A 9,960-nucleotide genomic window follows, 5' to 3' on the forward strand; every position below is an offset into this window, starting at 1 on the left:
AATTTTCGCAAAATTTACTTTGACGACGGGATCGTCCCAGGATGATTTAATAACAACGTGTTTAATTTTCAGAGCCTATCATCAAGAAGAAATAAAAATTTTACCTTCCCTGTGTGATACCTTTTATTACCATTAGTATTAATTATTAGACCGTTATACAAAGTACATGAAAAATCAGATAATAACATATTTTTAGTCGAGGATTTTCAGGTTTAACCCTCCGTATTCGTTGTCAATAACCCATTCACGTGCCCAGGTGCTTCTTGATTGGGTGAAAGGCAATGAATACGATGACACTAGTTGATAAACTAATAAAATATTTCAGCGGCTGACGTTAGGTTAGCGTATCGTGCACGACGTATTTCCACAGAGTATGTGTGGTTAGGCTGTGGAATTGCGTCGCTATAGATTACTTTTTCTCTCGTTACCAATTTTCAATTTCTCACAGTAATATGTCAAAGTTACAAAAAAGAAATAAACAAAGCGGAAAAAGAAAATACATTTAAAATCGTCGCGTGTAGTATCTGCCTCTCAAATAATCGCAATGATCACTAGCCTTCGTCAGCCGATTTCAGGAAAAATGGTACGTACATTAGTGTGTGAATGACTGACTAACTCTTGGGCGTCGGAGGCGTCCCGGGACGTCTCTCTAGTGTAGGATATTGCGCCCAAGTGTCTGTATGAGAACCGTGGAGCGTCTGTTTTTGTATGTGTGACTTTGCATTTTTTAAATATAGGTTCAGGGAGGATAGGTAGTATACTTTCTGGTGTGTGTGTATGGTAAATATAAGTAGGTAGGGCCGGGCAGGTTGACACAGTCTCCGATCGGGCAGGCCCTCTTTTTTTTCCGTTGTGTTCAACCTGTTTCAGGAAAATCTGATTTGAAAAATCGAAGGTGAATCCAGCGCGAGTGGAGCATGCCACTTGTCACTAGATGCACTTGTCGAATTTTTCGAATTTCCCGCGGTCGCGGTCGGGTGGTGTTAGGCCCCGAAACGAAACGCAAAGATATATTTTGCTCGAGGTTCGGCGTAGATGCACTTGCAAGAGTCATTCTCGTTGCTACTTTGTCACTGTGCTCGCTTGCATGTAGTATTTCGTAGAATGTATTTCAGCTGGAACTGGACATCGCCCACCCTCCCTCCCCTGTCGCGATTTTAATTAGCGTTGCGACTGATTGATTACGGTTTGCATTAGCGTTGCGAGAAATTTACACGCGATTTGTATCAGAGTTGCGAGAAATCTAGTCGCGATTTGCATCAGAGTTGCGAATCAGCTGAGATCGCGTTATGAATTAGAGTTGCGAATCAACTGAGATCGCGTTTTGAATTAGAGTTGCGAATTGATCGAGTATCGCGTTTTAAATTAGAGTTGCGAAGAAATGCTACTCGCGGTTGCTCTTGTATATGGAATTTTTATACTTGGAACCTTTATTCAATTGTAAATGTTTGCTTTTAAAGTAATGTTACATTTTTTTCCTTTTTTTCAGAGTAAATTCATTTCATTTATTCAGAGTAAAAATAGTTTGAAGGAGTCTATTTACTCCACCTGTAATTTTAACGATAGCGTTGCGTCAACGAATAAACGCGTTTTGTCTTTGATTAGTGTTGCGACGAAATGCCCAAATTTTTCAGGAGTCGCTGAAAGAGCTGCGCCAAAGGTGATCAGGGCGGCAGCCCTGAATACGACTGCCATGGATCCCCTCGCTTTATTAGTGTTGCGTATTATAAATTATAGAGTGCATAGATGATTAGTGTTGCGTATCCCCTAAAGCGCCCTAACGTGGCTGCTCTCGCGTTTAACGGTAACTTTCTTTATCTTTTTTTTTTTCCGTAAATACAGATTGCAAATGAAATGAAGCACTCGCCGCGATTGATTGTGAGACTCTTTTCTATTTCATACATTTAACAGATTAGTGTTGCGTGAAAGAATGAATTTTTCCACTCACGGTTTTTGCTCGGGTTTAGAACGAGTGGATTATGAAATATACTCCATATCTTGTATATGGAATTTTCATATTTTATACTTTGCATATGCATTCCTATGCTGAATGACCGATACGACGTCACGTACCTTTAATGTCACTTTTATTTCAATTTATGCATAAAAATATTTACAAATTTGTGCATAATTTCGATTCTTTTTAGTTGTTGAACTTTTATTTTTGCCATTATTAATCGAAGAAACAATAAGTTTGTTACAGATTCATCGACGATTCGTCGAAGAAAAGAAATACATGTTATAATTAAATGGTGTTCATATCGTGACTTGTAGAATCTAATTACTAAATTCGTTTGAATTTGAGTTTGTTGCAGGTGGCCGAGGGGTGCAGGAGCAATTCATCTTACCATACTGATATTTCCCTTCCTTTTCTTTCAGTATGCCCTTAGATTTTCAGGATAGGCAGGGTACAATGTAGATTTCTAATTAGGCAGATTGTTTTTCAAAGGAACGTGGAATTTTAATTAGCCATGCTATTTGCAACATTAAGTTAAATTGTCGATTAAGCAGGCAATTTTTACGTTAAGTTAAATCATTAGTGAGTCAGGCTATTTTCAATATTAAGTTAAATTCCTAATTCAGTTGGAGGTTTTTAAATTAAGTTAAATCTTTGGCGAGGCAGGTCATTTTCAGCATTAAGTTAAATTATTGATTAAGCAAGCAATTTTTAAGTTAAGTAAGAATTTTACTTAAGCAAGATATTATTTAAGATTATAACATTTAAGTAGGCAAGTTTTCAATGAAAATTCAGTGTTAGTTATTTAAGGTGATAGCTCTCAGGTGGAAAAAATGATCACTTTTCAATTTCGTTCTTTATCTGGAACCAACTTTGAACAAAAACGCCTGATTTTTACCCCGAGATAGTCGGGAGCAGTCAATCTCTTAACTGACAAGTGTTTTTATGGGACGTATTTTTTTGTATTTCCTTCTTTTGTGTTTCAAAATATTTCAGACGTCAGATACCTACTTTACATATTCTTAAGCAGTGATGGAAATACAGAGTAATGATACATGCATAAATTAATGTCTCGTATAGGATTAAGACTTTCATTAGTCCTAGTTTAAGTCAGATTTAAGTTAACTCGTAGTTTAAGTCAAGTGTGAGTGAAGTTATACAGTAAGCTAGGCGTAAGATAAGTTTAAGTTCACTTTAGGTTAAAATTAATAGGATACTCTTAACGGTTCGTTTGTATTTTTCTCTCTCTCTCTTTCTTGTCGAGTTTCATTCGAGTTCGAATTCTTTCAAATTCTCCTGCTGCTGTCCGTTTGCATAGCGATCGAAAATTCGAACGTATTGCAAATGTACAAATAGTAGGAGGTGTTGTGCATCAACGAGTAGAAAAGTAATAGTAATCGCGTAAAAGGAGGGTGGATGGGACGCGTGGATAGGGCGGGCCTCCATTCGCAGCAACCTCCACGAGGTGAGGCCTGGGCAATCGATATTATCTGATATATGATTGCGGTTATATAGCAAATAATACGAGCAAATTGGCTGCCATATTTAAAAAATCGCTGAAGAATATGTCATTTCCAGAGCTTTGTCTGTATCCACAGAATCTTTGTGAATATCCAAACGATCTTTTACTTCCGTCGACTTTACCATCTTCGACGGTTGGGTTGCATATAATTCCTAAACTCGCCGCTTTATATCGTAGAGGGCATGACATAACCTCCAACTTTTTACACGGTCGGTATTTCAGAACGTTAGACACTACGTTAGGCGTTAGGTCTGCCTGTACTTCGTCTGTGGTGATACGACTCTTTTTTTTTTTTTTTTACCTTTCTCGTATCGCCTTTCAGTATAAAGAAATTTGTGACTTTATCGTCTCTCCACTATTTTTTCTTTACGTCACCTTACAGTTTTTAAAATTTAATATAGTAGTCTCGATTCTTGATTCATGCATCCTAATTTCATGATTTTTTTTATGATCTGTCGAAGATACAATGGGGAAACCGTCTTTCTTGTTTTATAACGCGACTGGTCTTTAGGTTTTCTTTTCATTTTATTTGCTTGTTAACTGTTGTTCCTTTTTTTCTTTTTAATTGATATCAAATATTTGTAAGTATCAATTTTTCGTTTTTAAACTTTTTCAAAAAATCAAAACCACGATCGTGTATTTTTCATTTCATTTCATTGTAAATTAATTGGGACTTGAGGAAATATTAAACGTTTTTTTATGCACAGCCAGAAATTCGAAGAGAGATTTTTGCACACCTGATTTAGCTTAAAACATAAAATCGAAGTGTTTTCTCTTGATAAAGTGATTCGATAGTAAATACACGCTTTTATGGTGTAATTAAAGGCCTCGTCATAAAAGTTCAATTTACTTTGAAATATAACGTAGAGGTTAATGGTTATCCTTGATCTAGAAATCTAAGACTCGTCGAATTTCTCAACCTCGAAAGTTAGTTCTTTCAAATAGAAGGAATTATTACTCTTTCGCGTGGTCCCATAAATTTCTATGGTGTTCCCAACCTGCACAGGCTAAATCAGTGTAAATGTTTTACTCTGTTTTTTTTCTTCTTTTCTTTAAATTACTCTCATTTCTCGTGTTTTCTTTTATTTTGAATAGTATGATTAAAAAAGGGTTAAATGAATTGAGTTCCCCTTTTGAAAATATTTCATTTTCTTCTCATAGAAACGTTGCTTTAGATTTTACCATAATTTCTTAAGCCAAATATTTTTCCTTCGAATTCAGCAGGTAGGTTAAAGTATTAATTTATTTCATTAATTACCACTCTTTATATATTGTTACTGTTTTATCGACTCATAAAAGTATGTTGTAAAATGGTAAGAAAATTATCAGGTGTGAGATATATTTGTCTCAGTTAACAATTTGTAGCATTTTCGTTTTATTCGTTTCACAGTTCTCGAATGTTAAATGTATCAGGACGTTTTATCAGAAGATGAAGCAAGGAATTATGTTCTGTACTTTCATCTTTATAGAAGGTATTTTAAGGAGAAATCGCGATCTAACGTATAACGATACCTGTGATCAATCGATCTCTCACGCTGTAGCACCTGTAGCGATCTGAGCTCATAATTTTGTATGCGAACGGGGCACGATAACTGAGACGAGGAATTCCTTTGGGTGGTCCAAAAGGTTGCACATTCCGTATCAAAAATTTCTTAGTGGAAATTAATAAGGGCAACTATATTCCGACTTTTATCTCACTGAATAGTGTAACAATTAAGAGCAATTGTATCTGGTTAATTTTTTATTGCAACGTTTGTCTTGACAAAGTTTAATTTTTTCTTAATTTAATTTCAATATCAGTAGCTGGAAGAGCAGAATGAATATTTCATTTCAATAACACAGTTTCTGTTGAAAATATAGAATTCCAAATAATTTGAAATATATATTTCTCTTTCTTGAGCAATATTTCTGCAAATTAATTAATTCACCGTTTAATTTTTGATAGAATTCTATATTAACGTATTTTAAGGTTTTGATCATTTTTAAATAACAGAGGTGGAAGAGGAAAATATTCGTAAGCTACAATAATTAAATATTATTTAATATTTATATGCAAGTATTGAATGATAATTAAATGACATCAACTTGTAACTGAATTTTTAGAAGTCAAGAAATGTAGACTGTTTACAAATCTTTTTAAATTTATTCAGAATTTATTAGGTGCTGATGAAAAAAAGAATGCGAAATTATCACCGGAACTTTTGTACCTTAGGGTCATGCTACATCTCAACAATAGAGTGAATTGCGTACGTCTTTCTGAGAACGAAATTAGAATCAGGAAGTCTCGTTGTAGGCGTCATTGTCCTTCGTTTTATCGTGCATTGATTTTGTGTCCGCTAGTCTGGGTTAGCAATGAAAATCAGTGGTACTTGAATCAATGGAAGGAAAAATATTTTTTCTCAAAATTAAGCCAAGTCTTAAATTACATATTAATTAAGAATACAGTTTTAAGTATTAATAGCTGCTGTACCATTCCTGTATAATTAATTTTCAAGCTATTTTCACTTTTTTAATTTTTCATTTACCTTTTTCTTCCTTATTAAAAAAAAAAATTAAGTTCATTTGTACCTGTTACACGTGCTTTAGGAATCAATTGATTAATTTACTCTTGAATTTTTAATAACAGCTCTTGAAACAGAAAGGCATACTTTGTAAAAAGTTAATTACAATCGTAGGAAGTTTTTGAAAGCAGAGTAATATTGTTTCATAGGTAAGTTGGAAAAGTTTGCGATCGTATTGTTTAACGAGGCTGCAGGTATGGCGATATTTTGGAAAAAAATGAGTCCGAAAGTGAGGAAAAAAGGAGCACAGTGGAAAGTAAAAGTGAACTTTCAGGTTTTAAAAGCGAACCAGATTTTTTAACGTAATTTGCCTCGGTTTTATCGGGACGCGAACGGCACTGTTTCACTTGCATATTGTTGCAGAAAAATTTAGCTCCACATTTTACGACTACAAACTGAAACATGTTTCAATATTTGACGCAACGTCATTTACGAAATATTTAACTCGCGAAATATATTGTCCGATTGATTGGTTTCAAATTAATCGTTTTCTGGTCGAGGTTTACTTCTATATTGATTTTTGAGATAAAGATATTGTACCAAGTAGTTACAGATTATTTTTTAGTACAGTAATGTTAATTTGGTTGGTAGTTTAAATAATTTCAAATTAATGGTATTAAATTAAACAAAATTCACTGTGATATTTATTAAGAAAAATAGATTTTTAACACTTTTTGTTGAGACAGACATTGCAATTTATTTGTACCACAAGGTAATTGCAAATTACTACAATAAAATTGATACTGTAACTGTGATTTTGGTTAGTAGTTTAAATAATTTCAAATTACAAGAGTTTTAACAAGTTTTAAATTGAAGTTTAAATAATTTCATGTTTTAAAATTTTAAAAAATTTACTGTAATTTACCTGGACTACAAGGCAATTACCTTTGCTATAAAATTAATACTGTACTTGTTGTAGTTAATTGGTTCGTAGTTTAAATAATTTCAAGTTAATAGTTTCAAATTAAAACAAAAATTACTACGATATTTATGAGAAATATATGTTCGTATTATATTTAACCCTTTCGTGACCAGTGGTGACCACGTGTCTCACTCGAGTACTCAGACAAAAATTGATCGGAATTTAAAATCCACTATAGAAGCGATAATCAGTAGATAAATCAGAGACAAAGATAAACAACAAATAATTAAAAAAAAAAGCACTCACGAAAGGGTTAAACGACGAACTTATCGCTGACCACAAAAATAGTCAAAATTTCGCTACTCTAAAATAACTCAAACCATAAAGTTCGTAATTACCGACACAATGCGTGTGAATAACCTTCTCAAGTATATTCCGTATTTCTTACTTCACCATAATAGATTCTTACCTTGACGTAACTTCCTTAATCGCGTGTTTACGTACGGCAAACTCTAATCCGCTTAAAGTATATAAACGCGTGCAAATTAGCGCTAGGATGCAGCAACATCGGGTCGTGTTACTTTTATTCCCTCGTGCAGCTGTGATGCAATACAATAATTGCAAATTACGTTGCAACCCTCTCACGTGTCAAAAGGTCGAAAAGGTAGGAACCTTTAGATTATACACGTGTACGTTATGTGTCGCGATGGCGTATTACGATAGACGAAATAAATAAAAGATTTAGGCGAGCGTGCGTAAGTTGGAGCTTAACGAGGGAGAAATCTTAATTAGCCGTTTTCATGCAACATGTTGCTGGTCATCGTCGTTGCTCGCTGCTGGGATCTCGACATTTTTGAGTGGGCTGTACTATTCGTGGAAGCCGTTCCATTCATGGAGTGTATATGCTGTTAGCAGTCAGCGGTGCTCATTTTATGTACGCTTTCGTACTTTCTCTTATAAAAAAAAAAGAAGAAAGGTTTAATAAAAGGGGAAAAGAAAAATGTGCGGAGAGAAGATGAGATGGAAAGAACGATGGGAGACAGTGGCCAGGGGCGACTTGAGAGAATCCAGTTGAGAAATGTATTTGCGGAGAAAATGTGTGGTTTATTTTTTGAAATAGGGGAAATTTTATTAATTGTTGGTGTAATTGAAGTGTGGCTAATGAAAGGTTCGAAATTAGAAGAGAAAGGTATTTTAAACAGGTAGTTGCAAAGTTATTTATTTCACTGGAAAGTTGTTAACGAATAAACGTTAATTTGTCATTCCGAATTAATTACTATAAAATTGATCAGTTTGTTAAATTGAGTGGAAGGCAGTGTGAATTTCTCTTGAGTGCTAGGTGGAGATGCAAATTTACTTATTTGACTGAAAAGTTGTTGATATAAACGTTAATTTGTCATTCAGAATGAATTGCTATAAAATTTGTCAGTTATTTGTAAAATCGAATGGAAGAAAGCAATGTGATTTTCTTTAGAATATGAACAAGAAGTGGTAATACGTGGAAGCTAGAGAGAACAGTGAGTTAAAGTTGGTATTTCAAGAATTACGTAAAATACGAGGGTAATGATAGTAGGCGTGACAATGATCTAAAATTAGTAGAATGTTTGAAGAGGATTAAATGCATCAGTAATAAATCTTAAACAATATGAAGCTAATTAATATCTACAAAATAGAAAGCAAACATTTTTTCATTACATTAGGATCAAAATAATTATCGAGACAGGATATTTAAGATTTATAGCAATTTTAAATATTAAATATTTAAATTTAAAATATCGTAAAATATTTAAAATACTCTGAAATACTTTAAATACTGAAATTTTAAATATTCTAAGAGAGGAAGGTGTAAATATTTGAGCCTTGGAGATTCGAAATTAGGAATTAATAGTGAGTTTGAAGAAGTACACATAAGCGACATGACTATCACGAAGGCCATCGTGTACTATTGTTACGGATTTACTACTACGCACGTTTACTACACTCCGAATGACGTAATTCTACGTTGCTTGCTCATTGTCAGTACGAGAAGTCAACGTATTTTTAATGTGTGATTTTATCACAGTGACGTCACGCCTGATGAAATTAAAAGTGAGAATAAGTTACTGCAAGGCTGCTCGAAAAACAGGAACCGGCATTGTGAAACTCTATTTTTCAGTTAATGAGAGCATTATTTTTTGAAGAATTTTATTTATTCTTAGGGGAAACAGTCGACTACATTTTTTTGGTTAAATTTCAGTTTTATTTAGTAATTTATTGAACTAAAATTTATATTAGGTGTACAAATTAATTCGGTGCCTTTTTTCACTATGTCTGGACTTTATCGACTGAGAACCGCCATAGTTGTTCAGAGAGGAAATTCGTTAATTACCTGATAAATGGAAAAATGATTTTATTTAAAATAATGGAGATTGTTTTGAACATTAAAATCGTTTGATTTTTTGTAAATGAAGTTTACGAAAAAGGACACCAAATTAATTTGTACAGTTCATAACAATTATTAAAGTGTTTCATTTGAATTTAAAAAGTAAAACCTTTTTAAATTCCTAAGTTTCTAAAATTTATTTTTTGAACGATTTAAATGTCAATGTTATTTTTGGATAACAGACTTGGTAGTTATTGGACTGTTCAACTTGATCTCTTCAGTCAGTCCTTTCCTTGCTTCACATTATACCAGGACACGCGAGAAATTTGAAAAATAAAAATATCTCATTGTTAGTCGAAATTCGAAGTTGAATTTCAATTAGAAACGCTACGAAATTTTTCTTCCCATCCGGTAGGTATATTCTATTCTTGAGCTTCTTTTTCTCGAGTTTAAACAAAGGATTATGCAAATCAGTGGTGTTCACGGAATATCAAGGCCTAATCTAAATTCGAGTTTTCCCCGAATTTATTTCAATCACTGCGAACCAACCGTTTCTTTTTTCCCTTCTTTTCCCTCTCTTCTTTCTTTACTTTTTTCCCTTCAAGTTCAAACGTCTCACGTTCCGCGTTTCACAAAAACGTCCTCGATAAGAAAAGGAGTGGCGCTGTGCTCCCGAAGAAGCTTTGCCAGAATTTT

This window comes from Habropoda laboriosa, unplaced genomic scaffold, assembly GCF_001263275.1.
Source record: "Habropoda laboriosa isolate 0110345459 unplaced genomic scaffold, ASM126327v1 scaffold22, whole genome shotgun sequence".
NCBI lineage: Eukaryota > Metazoa > Arthropoda > Insecta > Hymenoptera > Apidae > Habropoda > Habropoda laboriosa.